The sequence below is a fragment of the Zalophus californianus genome, chromosome 4 (assembly GCF_009762305.2).
Source record: "Zalophus californianus isolate mZalCal1 chromosome 4, mZalCal1.pri.v2, whole genome shotgun sequence".
In the NCBI taxonomy this organism is placed as follows: Eukaryota; Metazoa; Chordata; class Mammalia; order Carnivora; family Otariidae; genus Zalophus; species Zalophus californianus.
The window spans coordinates 96,600,450-96,617,199 of record NC_045598.1 but is presented as its reverse complement, the minus strand read 5'-3'; the positions used below and the strand labels follow the sequence as shown (position 1 = coordinate 96,617,199).

The following is a 16,750-nucleotide window of genomic DNA, read 5'->3' as shown; positions in this document are numbered from 1 at the left end:
CTTGAGTGAGGTGCCATTTGGATTCCTTGACTAAACTAGGTGGCTGTGAAGAGTCAAACTTCATGTAAAGTTCAGGTCCATCGCCGTAGGGCCAGTAGGACCGCAGGCACGGCGGCTGCAATGGAGCTTTGGCTAGAGGCCTTGGCCGGCGTCCGGGCGACCAAGGTCCCGGACAAGGTTCTCGCCCAGAGGCTGACTCGAACCGGGGCGGTTCCCCTCTCGACGGTTTTCGGGCGGTACCAGGGGCGGGCCATAGCGTGAGGAGTGGGAAGAGGAGCCAATAAGAACCGGGTATTGCCGGGCGGGGGTGGGGCCGCGGCCGGGCGGGGCGGGGCCTTTGCGGGGCCTGCGGGGGCGGGACGGAGCCAACGCCGAGTAGGAGCGCGGAGTCCTGGCGCCTCCGCGGAGAGGCGGAGAGCTTCGCAGCCCGGCCGCGGAGGCGGCGTGGAAACCGAGGGCAGGTAGGCGCGGGGCGATCTGGGGCGGGCTCTGAGGCGGGGGCCTCGGTCGCTCGCGGCGGTGGATGTCGCACGCTGGGCGTCGGGAGCCGGGCTGGCAGTGCGAGAGCGGGCCGGCGGAGGTGTCGATCCCGGCCCCGAGGGACGCGCGAGTGTCGGACCCCGAGCCCCGCGACGACGGGCCTTGGGAGCCCCGCTCGTGGGCCGCGGCGGCTGTGGCGGAGCCCGGCGGGCCATGTCCCCGCCGCTCACCTCGGGGACCGGGGGCGTTCGGCGCTCGGCAGTCCCAGGGCAGGGAGAGGGAGCGCCCCGTCCCGATGGAAACGCGGGGCTGTCGCCGCCGGGGTCGGCCGGAGAGCTTGAACGCCGACAGGCGCAGACGATGGACTTTTTTTTTTTTTTCCCCAGACGATGGACTTTTATTCTTGCTTTTTGTGTGTTTTGATTCTTAACAGAATCTGACAAGCGCAGCACTGAAAGTCGTCCAGTAGGATTCTGATGTTAAAATCGGACAGTGGAACATCCAAGAACTTTTGAGTAACTAGTAGAGCAGATGATGATTAAATGATGAGTCAAGGGCTGGAGTTTCGGCCAGGACCCACAGAACAGATGTGATACCTCAAATCGACTTTTCTGGGCCTCTGTTTCCTTAGCTGTAAATCTGGGATGTTCGCGCCTAGGGGTATTCTGAGGGTCAAAGGAGATGAGTGAGAGTATTCTGTAAATGTTAGGTATTGTAATTTGTGCACCGGCTGCAAGCTTATTCTGTAAAGCATCTGCTAAATGCCAGGCACATAGTAGGCACTCTGTAAACCTTTACCCTGAAGCTAGTGATTGACCTCCAGTGTTTTAGATCAAGTCCTAAATCTCTGTTTACTGAGTAAATAAATTGTTTAAGCTCTCTTTTTTTCCGCCCCCACAATATCACCATTGTTTGAAATATGGTCCATTTTTAACTGGTCAATGAATTTTTCTAGAATAGCACACATTATCTACACATTCTTTATCATGAAGTTCGGTACCAATCAAATAATCTACTTCTTTGCTTTAAGTAAATAGTTACAGTTTTAAGTTACCTGGGTGTATTGCTTCAGATCAAGACTTTCATCTGCTTTTGTAAGATTTTAGTCCTTCAAAACAAAATTAATATGTAGCTGTATTTTTTTGTACAGCCTTTATTATAGACATCTGCATTCTTTTCTATGAGTATGTGAATGTATGAGGGGTCTTAGGGGGAGAATCGAAATAAAAAAGGGAATAGCAGTTTGTAACCAGCAGACTTTCACTGGGGATACTTGTAGGCGTGTTCTGAAGTAATTTCCCAGGCAGAAACCAGGAAATGTAGTAATTGTGTCTCTTGGCCTTTCATTAGGGTTTTTTTTTTTAATGTTGACTGTGGCAAGAGATTTTCTAAAATGCAGACATAAAGGAAGAATGTTAGTTTTTTTGATGTGACAAGAGTTTTATGAACATGGAAATTGTATTTTAAATGATCTGTCTTGTATTATAGACAAGAATTTTAGACCACTGGATACTAAGAGCAAATCAAATGGAGTAGAGGGAAAGTTCCTAGTGAATATACTTTCTGTGTTGCTTTAAAAGCTTCAGCGTTTCAGCAGTTCAGTGGAAGATGGGTGTTTTGAAACTACTTAAAACATCGTTTTAAATATGTACTCCCTATATAAATTTTGCTGTAATTTATAATTTGTTCATCTTGGAGGTCTGAAGCCTTATAGTCACAGTATTTATTGAGCACCTATTATATTACAAGGCACAGTTTTAGTACTTGTATTGTATTCATGTATGAGCAGAACACAATTCCTTCCTTCTGGGAGGTTAACTCTACCAAGTGGGCTAAAATAAGTAGCAAGAAAGCTGTTTTTAAAACCGATGATAACATCAGTGTCAGCATTTATTGAGACCTATTCTGAGCCAGACAGTGTTCTAAATTCTTTACATGCATTAGCTTATTTAATCTTTACAACAGCATCATGAGGGGGTATCGTTGTTTCAGTGTCCTCATTGAGAGACATAGAGGTTGAATAACCCCCTATCAAACAGCCTAGGCAGCAAAGCTAACATTCAGACCAGACAGACTCCAAAAATCCTAATCCTAACTTGTGCATTGTAGTGAGTTTCAAATTCTGTGAGGGGAATACCCCAGTAAAATCCAATGTATGTTTAAAAGAGAGTTCTGTAAAGAACTTCTTCAAAAAAAAAAAAAAGGAAAGAAAGAGACATGGAGAGAAAGACACTGGTCTTGCAAGATGTGGATGGAGGTTTGCCCAAGCTACAATTTAATTATACTTTGTATATAAGAGCATTTTCTCCCCCTGGTGAATGACAGGATTCTTTTTGTTTCTAAACTCACAGTCACTCAGTTACAATTATGGCATTATCTTAATAATAGAAGAGGTGATTATTTTTCAATAAGAAGTTTAAAATGTCTGTTCTCAGACCATAAGTTAAATGTTAGATTCAAGAAAAGCAAATGCTTCCCTGCCTTCAAGAAACTTATAACCAGATATGTAAATAAATCCCTACAATTTCAGTGTGATAAGAGTTATAACAGAGATAGAGATAGAATTTAGTGGGAACAATGATGAGGGAAAATAATTCTACATATGATAAGGAGGAAGATTAGAGAGAAGGTACCATATTTGAATTTGTCTTTGAAGGATGAACAGGAGTTAACTGAGTTGGGGAAGGGAACAGAAGATGTGGATGAAAACAGGAATATTATGTGAAAGTATACGGTATTTGTGAGGAATATGTTGTAGTTTATTGACGAAAGATCAGAGTTTGGGCACCTAGGTGGCTCAGTTGGTAAAGCGTCTGCCTTTGGCTCAGGTCATGATCCCAGGGTCCTGGGATCCAGTCCCGTGTTGGGCTCCCTGCTCAGAGGGGAGTCTGCTTCTCCCTCTCCCTCTGCCCCTCCTCCTCGCTCGTGAGGGCACTCTCTCTCTCTCAGATAAATAAATAAATAAACAAATTTATAAAAATCTTGAAGTCTATTTAGAAAAAATAAAGGTCAGAGTATATGGAGATGAGAGGTTGGGCTAAAGGGGATGGTGCTTGGAAATAAACTAGAAAAAGAAAATTGCTGAGCTTGATTGCTCTACAGGTTAGGATCACTGAAATTGCTAGAAATGAGGTAAGCATGGAGTTTCTGTGCCTCTCATTTGGCAAAATTGTTCACTGTAGAATGTGGTGTTAAAGGTAGTTTTAATACTTTGAAATACAGGATGTGTTATAAAACAACATATGGATATAGGTAAGTACAAAGTTATGACTCAGAAAAAGAAAAAGAAGTCGGCTGGGGCCACACATTGAAGAGCTTGTGTATCATGCTAGGAACTTTGGACTCGATTCTAAAGATAATGGAGAGCCAGTGAAGGATTTTAGGTAATGAAGACAGATAAAGCGGTGGTATGGGAAGGAGGCTGTATTGGATGGAGAGAGGCAAAAGGGAGAGAGATAAGTTAGAAAGCTAATGGTATTGAAATAGTCCAGATAAGAGAGGGTAAGGGCCTGGAGTGGGAAAACCGGAATAGACCTGAAGAGGAGAGGACAGGTTGATGAAGATGTAGAATTTGTAGGGCTTAAAACGTGATTGGCTTTGAAGGTGAACAGAAAAGTAAGTGACTTCGTTTCTTAGCTTAGGCAACTGTGGATAGAGGAACTTGTTTTACTTTTTTAATGTGGGAGGAAGAGCATTGTTTCAGTTTTGAACATCTCGAGTTTGAAGTGTCTCTGGACACTTCAGGTAGAGATGTCAGGGGAGCATCCAGAGCCCAGGAGGGAGGCTGAGATTGGTGATTCAAATTTTAGAGTTAGCGAATAAGTGGTAATTGAAGCCATAAGAGCAGATGAAATTGCTCAGGGAGAGCATATGGAACTAGAAGAGAACAGGGCCAGGGATAAATGGTTTGCTTTGTATGAGTGGAAGGGATTACTGATTGATTGATGCTAATTTTGTCTTATAACTTGTAATTATAAATCAATAAGATGGGTTTTAATTGAAGGTTAAGCAACTTTTACAACCCAGTGACTCCTGTTCTTTTAAAATTTTATTGGGGGGCCGCCTCGCTGGTTCAGTTTGTGGAGCATGCAACTCTTCTTAATCTCGGGGTTATGAGTTCGGGCCCCATGTTGGGTGTAGAGATTACTTCAAAATAAAATATAAAACTAAATTAAAAATAAAATTTTATTTGGGAGTCACTCATTTATTCCAAAAGCACGTCGCCCAAAGTATTATTGGAGTTCCTCTTTGTAAAGAAAAAAGAAAAAAAAGACTTTACAGCATATTCACAGCCACACAAGAAAGAAGATCTTCTAGTTTTATTACGGAATTATTTTTCCTCCTCTGTACTTTCTTTTTTTCCTTTTTTTTGGGACTCAACAACTCTGAGATCAAGACCTGAGCTGAGATCAAGAGTCCGATGCTTAACTGACTGAGCCACCAGGTGCCCCCCCTTTCTATTTCCATGCATAGATAGCCTGTTTATCTTGAATCAAGGAAATCAATGAAAACATATGACTATACCCTCATGTGATTGGAAGTCTGAGATAGTGCTTTTTTCCAGAAGAGACCTTCGCTTTTGGTAAATATAGATTATTAATACATGTTTGTTGGTTGATTCATCTTGATAACCAGTCTTACTCAACTTTGGCTCCAGGTGGCTTAGCCACCTCCAGAATTCATACTCATAATCAAAGAATGAAGGTTTGCCACCACTGAGGAGACTCAAAAGAATGTGTTATGGCTTTGAAAGCATTTTCAAAAATGGACTTTCAAGAATATTTTCCCAATTTGTAGTATCATTCAAATAAATGTATGGTCTCTTAAGGCAGGGAGTGACAAACTTTTTCTGTAAAGGCTAGATAGTAAATATTTTAGACTTTGTGGGCCGTACATCTCTGTCAGTACTCAATCCTGCCAAAAAGAGCCAGGGATGATACTTCAATGAAAGAGCATGGGCTGTGTTCCAATTAGAGTTTATTTATGGACACTGAAATTTGAATTTCATATAATTTTCACATGTCACAGAATATTATACTTTTTTGATTGTTTTTTCAACCATTTAAAAATAAAAACCAGTCTGTGCTCAGAGGCTATATAAAAACAGGTGATGGGCCACATTTGGTTGATCCTGTCACAAGGGGCGTTTTTTTTTAAGTACTTAGATTTATAAGTTTAGTTTAGGGGCGCCTGGGTGGCTCAGTCATTAAGTGTCTGCCTTCGGCTCAGGTCATGATCCCAGGGTCCTGGGATCGAGCCCCACATCAGGCTCCTTGCTCAGTGAGAAGCCTGCATCTCCCTCTCCCACTCCCCCTGCTTGTGTTCCCTCTCTCGCTGTGTCTCTCTGTCAAATAAATAAATAAAATCTTAAAAAAAAAAAAAAGATTTGTAAGTTTAGTTTAAAAAAAAATTCTTCACTACATCTGAGACTAATGATGTACTGTATGTTGGCTAATTGAATTTAAATAAAAGTAAAAATAAAAGTTCAAAGTCGCACCTCCTGCTGAAAACATATGAAAATTTTAAATTCATCCTCTGTTTCTCATATAGAGTAGGTGGAAAATATTCCCTTTATTGTTTTGGAACCTGAGACACAGAGAAATAGTCTAACTTGTACAATGTCAGGATCAAAAAATACGTTTGAAAATATTTTTCAGTATTCAGTGCTCCTTACTAAACCAGAAAAACAGTGATCTGTTTGCCTCAGTGAAATTGGGGATATTGAAAACTGGATGAAATAAAAGACCAAAACCTGAAGGAGTGTCTTGCACTGGTTCGCAGAGGGTTAGACAGGATGGAATCTTTTTTGTCTTTTTCCTCTCTAACTTAAATGAGTAATTTTTATCCTAAGGAAAGGAAAACATGAAGTTTTTCTTCACTTCATGGGCATTATAGGAGGTTGTAAGATTGAAGGATTAAGTGAATGATGGTGATATAAGAGAAGGAAATTTAAAGGACTATTCCAGATGTTTTTCTGCACCCCCTATTTTTGAGAAGGAAATTCAATATTTTTTTCCTTATAAGTTTTAGATTCCCGGGTAGCAGCCTGAAAACAGACTTTTTAGCATTCAGTTTGGGCAATATTAAGCCACTTATATTAGTTAAAGGTTATTATTTATGCCCTATTTTTTTTAAGTAAGATTTCTGATTTTCAGGGTTTTTATAACATGATAAATGTTTACAACAGAGGACATGGAGGAAAATTATTTTTTCCTTCAAAGTTTAAATTCATAGAAATGGCGTATGTGTGGATTTTTTTCTGTGTGGGTATTAAAATTTAGGACGGACTGGTTTGTGTGCGTTATTCTTGCAGCAACTTAGATGTACTTTTTTTTCTCTTTCTTTTTTCCACTGGAGTGAAAAAAACAAGAATCTCTAGCTATCTAGGTTATGTTTGAATTGGTTACTTAGCAATATGAAGCATAATTTTATATTTAAGTAATTATCTGTATTCCTTGATACTCTGACTATATAAGAGTCTATTAAAGCCTGTGATAATAGGACGTGCTGGGAGGAAATACCAGCCTGCTCTGCAACAGTGTTTACTGCAAACTCCCTTTTCCCTGGTCCCTACTTCCACTGCAAAGGGTAACACGGAACAAAAGAGGAACATTATGTGAGTTAAAGTGATGGTCCATTTGCCACCTAGTCATAATGCAGTGGTTATCATTGCGCAGTTCAATCAGAGTAGCATAATTCAAGGTCAAGCAAAATGTAGCAAAATAATCTTGGCTGCTGGTGAAAATGGTGACATGCTCTCTAACCAAGTCTTATTTTTGAAACTCTTTGAAGAATTTATCTATTTGAGAGAGGGAGAGAACGAGGGAGCGTGAATTGGGGGAGGAGCAGAGGGAAAGAGAGAAGCAGGCTCCCTGCTCCAGGGTTTGATTCCAGGACCCCGGGGTCATGACCTGAGCCCAAGGCAGATGCTTAACTGACTGAGCCACCCAGGCGCTGCTGTTAATTGTAATTGAAAAGCAAATTAGATCAATTTGCCTGTAGAATTTATTATTTAATTGTTAGAAGAAGAAAGCATGAAGTAAAGAATCCAGAAACATGTTCAACAGCTGCATTTGGAAGTAAAAAATGTTGAGAAAATAGTGAATTGAGAAAGAGTCTAAGACTTTTAATGAAGATTATTTAAAATATAGGTTTATCCAATGTGCAAAACCTGACTAAAATGACAGGTTTTTGTATTAATGTTTTGTATTAATGTTTTTGTATTTGTATTAATGTTGCAGATGAAAGCTAAAAGTCTTTAAAATTAAAAAGATTCTTGGAAACATAGCATACTGGACTTTTCAGTAAGCCTTTTCAAATATTTTCAAAGAAAAAAATGTAAAATTATCTCAGCTTCTTTTTTATTCAGGGACCATTCCTGGGAGAGATTCATTATTGTTTTATTTAGTTGCCTATCAGTGCCATAAGAGAAAAATGGCTACATACCTCTTGGAAAAAAGTATTCATCTAGAATGCGTGGATGAGGGGCACCCGGCTGGCTCAGTCACTTACGCGTCTCCCTTCGGCTCAGGTCCTGAACTCAGGGTCCTGGGATTGAGTTCCCTGCTCAGCGGAGAGCCTGCTTCTCCCTCTCTTTCTGCCCCTCTCCCCCACTCATGCTTATGCTCTCTCTCTCTCGATCTCAAATAAATAAAATCTTTAAAAAAAACAGAATGCAGGGATGTTATGTTATGTTTATGATTTTTTAATGATAAATCAGCTGAAAATTAAAATTTCACCTCTTAGTGATGGCATACCTCCATTTTGTACCATTATGGGATGTTTCATCAATGCTGATGATGTGGCTATTGTCTGGTACAGATATCACAGTCCAAAGTGATGGGATCACTGATATTATAAGTTGCACTGTGCTTTTAATTTGTCAAGAAAGTGAATTTTTGTGGCTGAGTTCTCCATTTACTGTGAAAATGATTATATGACATTGCTTATCATCATTTTGTATTAAGATCAAAGAATTTCCATTGCAAAGTAGAAAGAATGTAGTACTATTTTTGCCATTCACACCAACTTATTGTTTCAACTAGGATTTTCAACCCTGACCCAATTTAAAGCAAAAGAATAAAAGACTCTATAGTAAACCTGACAAGTATATAACATTGTCTTTGTGTTTTCCAGACTGGAATTAATTTATGAACAGGGAAGGTCACCCATTGCATTACACTGAATCTTTTCTAATTTTAATATTATTTATTTTGGAATTTTAAATGTATTTGCGCCATGGGAACATAATATTTGATATTAACTTTATGTTTTACTTTATCATATGTAGTAAGGGTAATTATTTTGTGCAACTTCTGTTTCAGGGATGTGTGTGTGTGTGTGTGTGTGTGTGTGTGTGTGTGTGTGTGTGTGTATTGTGACAACAAATGTATTTCTTGCCAGGGGTTTGGTTAGGACAGTTCATGAAACGCTGGCCTGTAGTGCAAGAGGAAGGACTTGACTCAATAGGCAGTCCTCTCTCACTAAGCAGGCTCAAGAATCTTAGGGATGGTGTGTTCATATTCTATAAAACCAGACCAACATATACTTCTGCTGTTACTACCCTTAGATGATCCTCTTTGGTTTTCCATTCCTCCCCAGAAAAATTATGATCTCCCGCTCTCCCTGTGGATATTACGTGTTCCTACTTTCCTTGTGTTTATTGATTCCCTGAAGCCTAGTTTCTCCCCACAAACAGGCCTCTCCTTCACCCAGTGCCTGAGACTTCGGTTTTGTCCTCATCATATTGCCAGGTTGCTTGGCTCCACTGATCTTCCATTATGCACACCAAGAAGCAAGGCATTCCCCTGAGTGGAGAGAATCACTAGTTTTCCTGTCTTTGGCCCAGCTTATTTTGTTCACTCTTGTGCCCAGCTTTAGGAGGGAGATGAAGAATGACATAGGCCAGACCCTGTGTGAATCATGGTATCAAACTTCAATCAGATATCCAACCTTTAATCTATAAACTATCCACCTTGTTGAGTAGCTCTTAAAGATTTTAACCTCAAGCAGCCAGGCCTTTTCTCTAAAATAGCCAGGCATTTTCTTTTCATCGATTAAGGCCTGGTACACCATGAGCAGGCTTCATTGACTTGGTATGAGAAAGTTTACCTGACTTGGTCTGAGACTTCATTATACTATACACACCTTCTCGTCTTTCTCCCACTTCTAAGCCTCTTTCTTCCATGAGACTTAACTTTCCCCAAACCCTCTTCCAAGTATTTATCCTTCATTTATTTCTGGCTGCAATTTTTAAAAATGTATAGGTTTTTCCCCAGCTTTAAAACATTGTGTTTTGTTTTGTTTTAATTGCTTGCCCCTTCTGTTTTTGTTCTTCTCACTGACTTTACAATAGACGTTGGATTCCTCGTTGCTCCGTTTGCTCACTGATTGCCTTCCTTAGCTTTAGCTAGCTATTAGCTGCCCTTACTGTCCTTTTGACACCATTCATTAATGCCCTCTCATAAAAAATAAGGACCTTTCTCAGTCTTTAGTCTCCTTACTTATAAGACACTGATGTGCCTCTTCCTTTTCTTTTTAGGACATTTTCCTCCCATGATACCTGTGGTCCACATTATCCTGACCCTGTCAGCTCTCACTAGTCTTTTGCCCTGGGTTTGTCATTTCTGCTCATTTACAATTTCTAATCACGTTTCAAGTTCTCAAAAGTTTAGTTCCTAACCCTGCTTTTTGCAAACTCCCTGCTTAGGGAACCTGTAGATTCTTGCTTCTTTTTTCTACACCACCTATCTTAAACCTTCTCTACCCTGGGTTTTTCCCTCTCTCCCTTTCCTGTCAGCAGATAATCTCACCTGTTATTTCAAAGGGAAAATAGCAGTCATCGGAAGGGAAAGTTCATCAGTGCACGGCCCTTCCACCTTCTACACATATACCTGCATCCTTACCTTTCCTTCCTTATTCCCTTCTCTCCAGTGGGAGAGCTGTCCCTCTTCCTGTCAAATGCTAACCCCCGCAGCTCCAGTTGGGTGCCGCACCCTCTCTCCCTTTTGGGGTTTACTCTCAGACCTTTGTTTCTTCTCTTCTCTACTGACTCCTTTCCACCAGTGTTTAAACAAGCTTAATTCTTTTCTATCAGGAAAAAAAAAAAAAAAGGCTTTCCTGAACCCTGTGTTCCTGGGTAGCTACTACTCTGTTGTCCACTTGCCTACCTGGGTAAACTCCTTGACAGGATTGTCTCCAGTTGCTGTTTACGTTCTTTTTTCCCAATTCAATTCTCAGTTCACTGTGACCTCCCTTTAGCTTCCTCCATGCCACTGAACCTGCTCTTGCCCAGGTCCTATGACTAATAGACACTCAAGTCTTTACCTGATTTCACCTTTTCTTTTTAAACTTTTTAAAAAAAAACTTGTTTTATTTATTTATCTCAGAGAGAGAGAAAGAGAGAGCGTGCACGAGTGTGAGGGGGTGGGGGGGTGCAGAGGGAAAAGGAGAGAGAGAGAAAAATCCTTAAGCAGACTCCCTGCCGAGCACGGAGCCTGACACAGGGGCTCAATCCTAGGACTCCAAGATCATGACCTGAGCTGAAACTGAGAGTCAGATGCTCAACTGGGTGAGCCATGCAGGCATCCCTACCTTATTTGACCTTTTGATCGTGTATCTGTTGACCATTCTTTTCTGCTTGAAGGATTCTCTTCCTTTGGCTTCCATAATTCCACACACTCCTGGCATTTTCTCCCATCTTTTATCTACATTTATGACTGAAATTACCATCTATGATAGAAAAGGACTGACCTAGAATGTCTTCAAACTGACCTGTTTTGGATTAGTAATGTTTTTGGAATTTATAATGCTTAATTCCAACAGAGCATGATGATCTATAAAAGTCATTTTAAAAAATAAAGTATGGGGCACCTGGGTGGCTCAGTCGTTAAGCGTCTGCCTTCGGCTCAGGTCATGGTCCCAGGGTCCTGGGATCGAGCCCTGGCATCAGGCTCCCTGCTCGGCAGGAAGCCTGCTTCTCCCTCTCCCACTCCCCCTGCCACTTGTGTTCCCTCTCTCGCTGTGTCTCTGTCAAATATATAAAATCTTAAAAAAAATAAATAAAGTATGGTTCTGTGGTGATAAAGGATGTGTGGCTTGGTATGGTAAGAAATAAATGAGTTTGTGAAGTTTACGTGGAAACCACAGCGAGATGCCACTGCATAACAGGATGGCTAAAATGGAGAAGACTAACAGTGTAAGGGCTGTGAGACTGAGGAGCGACTAGAACTCATAGACTGCTGGGGAGAGGGTAAAGTGGTACACTCTTTTTGAAAAGTCTTTGGCAGTGTCTTAAAGTGGAGCATATGCCTATCCTATAACCCAGCAATTCTACTCCAAGACAATACCCAAGAGAAATAAGTGATTATGTGTCTTAAAGACACATAGAAGAATGTTTATAAGAGCTTTCCTCATAATAGTCAAAACCTGGAACAAATGTGCATGTCTATCAAAAGGAGAATGGATTAATACATGCTAGGGTTTCCATTAGTTGGAATAATACTCAGCAATGAAAAGGGGGGAAAAGCTACTGCTGTATGCAACAACATGAATGAATCGTACAGACATTATTTTGCACAAAAGAAACCATATACAGAATAATACTACTGTATGATTTATGTTTAAATGAAATTCAAGAAAAGGCAAAACTGGGGCTCCTGGGTGGCTCAGTCAGTTAAGCATCTGCCTTCAGCTCGGGTCGTGATCCCAGGGTCCTAGGATTGAGTCCCGCATCGGGCTCCCGGCTCAGTTGTAGAGCTGCCTCTCCCTCTCCCCGCCTGCCCCCCCAATGCTCTCCTTCTCTCATTTGCTCACTCTCTCTCTCTCTCTCTCAAATAAATAAAATAAAGAAAAGGCAAAACTAATCCATGGATCGAAGAGTCAGATTGGTGGTTCCCTCTGGAGGATGGTTACTGACTGGAAGGGGACATGAGGAAACCTGAGATATGCTGGGTGGTGGTTACACAAGTGGGTTCATCTGTAAAAGTTCTTTGAGCTGTACACCTAGGATTACTGGGCTTGTGTACTTTGTATATGTTACGCTAAAAAAATTACAGGTCTTAGAAAACTCTTGGCACATAATAAGTGCTTCAGAAATATTTATTGGGGTGCCTAGCTGGTTCAGTCAGTGGAGCATGGGTATCTTGACCTCAGGTTTGTCAGTTCAAGCCCCACAGTGGGCAAAGAGATTACCTAAAAACACAAGAGAAACACTTGTTACTGTTTTTCTATTTGTCAGGAATGCCTCTTAGTTCTGTTCTTTTGGTAGATGCTTTCTCATCTATCAAATCTCATTTAATAATAAACTGCCTACAATTATATATAAATTTCCTGTGAGTGTGTTTGTATTTTATTTTCAAGTGTTGATTTTCTAATGGGACATAATATGGAGTGAAAGATACATAGACTGGTGGCAGTCTCTGACACTCAACCATGTGACTCTGCACCTCTGTTTTCTGTCTGCAGATGAGGACAAAAATAACCTGCCTGCAGCAGAGATTTTTCTGCCTACTCTAATATCCATGCTCCAAAGAAACAGAACTCAATTTTTTAGCTGGGCACATTGCAGGATAAAAAGATGAATGGTTATATTTCCCAGCCTTCATTCATCTAGTACTTGTAACTTAAATCCTGGTCAGTGAGCAATAAGCAAAAGTGTTATATGGGACTTCGAGGAATGCTCCTTTAATAGAGCTGCCGTTTTTCCTTTCTATTTCCTGGAATGCGGATGTAATAACTGGAGCTCCAGCAGCTAGTTTGAACCATGAAGTGATCGTGAAGATAGAATTTATGTGTTGAGGATGGCATAGCAGAAACACTGGAGCCTGAGGACCTGGGGGCACCTTGGGCTGCCTATTCTCTCTTAATTTAAGTGGCAGAGAAACAGACATCTTTTTGTTTAACAAACATTGGTTAAACCACTGCTATTTTCAGTTTTTAAGTAATCTGTAGCCAAACTTAATCTTAACTGATCTACTACCCCAGAGAGGTGCTCTGAAAATTAATTGAGATAAAGTGACTGAGGTGATTGGCACATAATAGTCACTTAATAAAGCTCAGCTACTGTTACTGCTATTTTAATTACCAAATGCCTTATATGAAGAGGATGCTCAAGACATATTTGATGAATCTTCTAAAAAGTGAGTCACATTTTTTGATAACAAATGCTATACAAGTGATTTATATTTATTTTTAAAAATTAGAAAATACAGGGGTGCTTGGGTGGCTCAGTTGGTTAGGCTTTTGCCTTCGGCTTGGGTCATGATCCCAGGGTCCTGGGATGAAGTCCTGTGTCAGGCTCCTTGCTCAGCGGGGAGTCTGCTTCTCCCTCTGCCTTCCACTCCCCCTGCTTGTGCTCTCTCTCTTTCTCTCTCTGTCAAATAAATAAATAAAATCTTTAAAATAAAATAATAAAAAAATTTAGAAAATACAGATTAACTAAAAGAAAACTCAACCATAGTTCTGTTACTTAGAGATAAACACTGTTAATGTTTCAGTATATATTATATTTACTTTTAAACTTTATTTATTCATCTAGATTTAAACTGCACAGTCTTTTATAACATTTTTCTTTTTCTTAGTAGATTTTGAACATGGTGTAACTTAATAGTATTTCAGTGTATGGATTTACCATAATACTATACATTTAATGATAGTTCCCTATTGGAAATTTATTTTCCATTTTACAGTAATCTAAATCTACTCTTGGGGCGCCTAGCTGGCTCAGTCGGAAGAGCATCTGACTCTTGATCTTGGGGCCATGAGTTCAAGCCCCACCTTGGGTGTAGAGATTACCAGAAAAACCGGAAAACCTTAAAAAAATTAAAAAGCCTACTCTTGTATACATATTTGTGAATTTATCCAGCTACTTCCCTAGGATAAATTATTGGAAGTGATATTTCTGCAATATCATGTGTGTTCGTTTTTTTAAGAAAACATTAGTATTTTATTTAATATAGAAAAATATAAAGAATACAACTTAAAAGATCCATTTTTCTACCACCCAGATAGATCCTGTTTTAACATTAAAAAACAAGAAAAATATATAATCCTGGTTAAAAAAAAAAAAGGTTCTAGCATTGTAAAAAGTTATAAAGAGTAAAAAACTTGCTCCAGGGCCTTCTCACTGGTCCCATCATTGATGATTTCTTGCTTATCCACCACAATCCAATAAGCAGTGTCCATGAAATTTAATCTTATAAAACATTGAGTCATGTTATTACAAAGACAATAAAAAAATTTCTTAAAGTATGGTCTGATTGTATAAAAAGTATCAGTGTGAAGATAGTGAAACTTTTACTGACAGAACCAACCATATACTGAACTCAGAAAGTCCAAATGATCATAAGATGATCACTTTCTAACCACCCCCTTCGTCCACTTTGGGGAAGAGAAGAAGCCTTGTTCATTCAGTCCATTTCAGAGAAGGAGGCTGAACAGAGGAGAAGTCAGTTGTGGTAACATCCAATTCACCCCATGGCAAGGGGTGTGGGTGTGTGGGTGTGTATGGGTATGTTTTATACGTATATGCATAAGAGTCTAAAATTCTATTAAAAATCTATATAGAGATGGAATCATACTAGAGAAATTGTTTTCCCCACTTTTATTTTGGACATTTTCCCATATCTGCACATAGCTCTCTACCTCATTCTTTTTAATATCTACATGGTCCAGGTATCCCCCATTTTTCGAAAGTTCACATTAGGCTGCTTCGCTTTTGTGGGCCATCTACGTTAGTACCTGTTTTTGCTAACTGAAAGAAATCTGAAGGGGACGTTCACTTTTACAAAGAAAGGCAAAATATGAAAATAGCGTTCAGCATTTGTTTTGCATCAAATTAAGCTGTTACATATGCAGCTCCTCCCACCCCCTGCACACCCCCTTGCCACCCCCCCCCCCCCACCACACACAGCTAGAGTGTCTCTGCAGAGCTCCCTTCCCCTGGAACTACACTCAGTGTCTCAGCATCCAGCCACCATAGCTTTGATTTGCATCTGTGAGCATCTGTGCTTTAGCCCAGTTTATTTTGTGCATCCATTAGCAAGATGTGTACTAAGGTATCAGAAAAGCCTAAGAGGTTATTTTTGGGGATCTGGGAAAGCTCAGACAATTTTCCATATAATTAATGGTAATTGCTTCTTCGCTTTACACCAGTTTGGGTTATGAAAGTTTTCCTAGAAATGCTCTCCTTTCAGATGGGAGGAAGCCTGTAGTCATTCAAGGTGTTCTGTTTGAGTCGCTTGTCTGTTACATATTGGCATCCAGCTGACTCTGTGCCAGTTTGCCCCGGCTCCTCACCCCGCCCTGGTTCTGACAATCCACCCAGGCCACCCGTCAACTTGGCTACCCCCTCATTTTGGTCAGGCACTGACATCCTGTGCTGGGCTGCCTCTGTAGGGCCTGCCCTCTTGACCTTGTTCAGCCATCCAGGCCACACTAGCTGCCCTCCTACACAGATGCTGTCCTGTGTCCTCAAGCGCTGGTGCTCTGGTCTCTTGTGGCTCCTGAGCATCAGGCACGGATGCCTGCCTTCCTCTGTTTTACCTAATGGCTTTAGGGCTGGATTGTCCAGGAAAGAGGAGGGGAGAGGTGCTAACTTTGATGCTTCTAAGTGATAATTGTTGGGCCTGAAGGTTAATGTATTACAGATCTAATACTTAATGTGTTTAAATGGTAATTTGAGGAATAGGAGACATGTCTAATAACTATGTGAGTGCAGTTTTACTTTCTGTTGTTTTTATATTGTCAAGCAAAAGAAAATATCCACTGAACGTATAATTTGGGGATTTGAAAACTTGAGAAATCGGTCTTCTGGCTTTTTGGCTTTAGAATAAGATTGAAAGTTACATTCAGTGGATATGAATGTATGTTTTTAGGAGCACTTGTTATGTCTATAGTTTTAAATCCTTCAAAAGTGCATTTTTTTTGCATAACACTAAAAAAAGCAGGATGTGAATACATATATACTATAATTGCTACTATATAAAAATATACTTATGGAAAGAGGCAGGGAGGAAATATACCAAAATATACCAGTGATTATGCTGGAGTTGGTAGGCTTAGAGGTGTTTTCCCCTCATTTTCTCTATTTTTCAGAATTTCTAAAAAGTAGTCGTAGTAGTTTATGATATTTAAAAACTTAAAAAAATTTTTTTTCTCTTTACTTTCTAGAATTTTTTTCAACCTTTGAACACTATAGGAAGTAAGAATTTTGCTGCTAAGAAGAGCTTAGCCAAGTTTGAGTTTGTGATTTAAAAACTATGTTACTGGG

General features: G+C 40.2%; 1 protein-coding gene across 2 annotated transcripts in view; it reads left to right on the top strand.

Annotated features, from left to right (window-relative positions):
• The first annotated feature begins 339 nt into the window (after positions 1-339).
• Positions 340-16,750, top strand: part of DENND2C (DENN domain containing 2C) — a 79,329-nt gene continuing 62,918 nt past the window's right edge. For both annotated transcript variants that reach the window (XM_027580353.2, XM_027580344.2), the window contains exon 1: positions 340-461. The gene's annotated coding sequence lies outside the window, so the exon portion shown is untranslated. The remainder of the gene's footprint in view (positions 462-16,750) is intronic.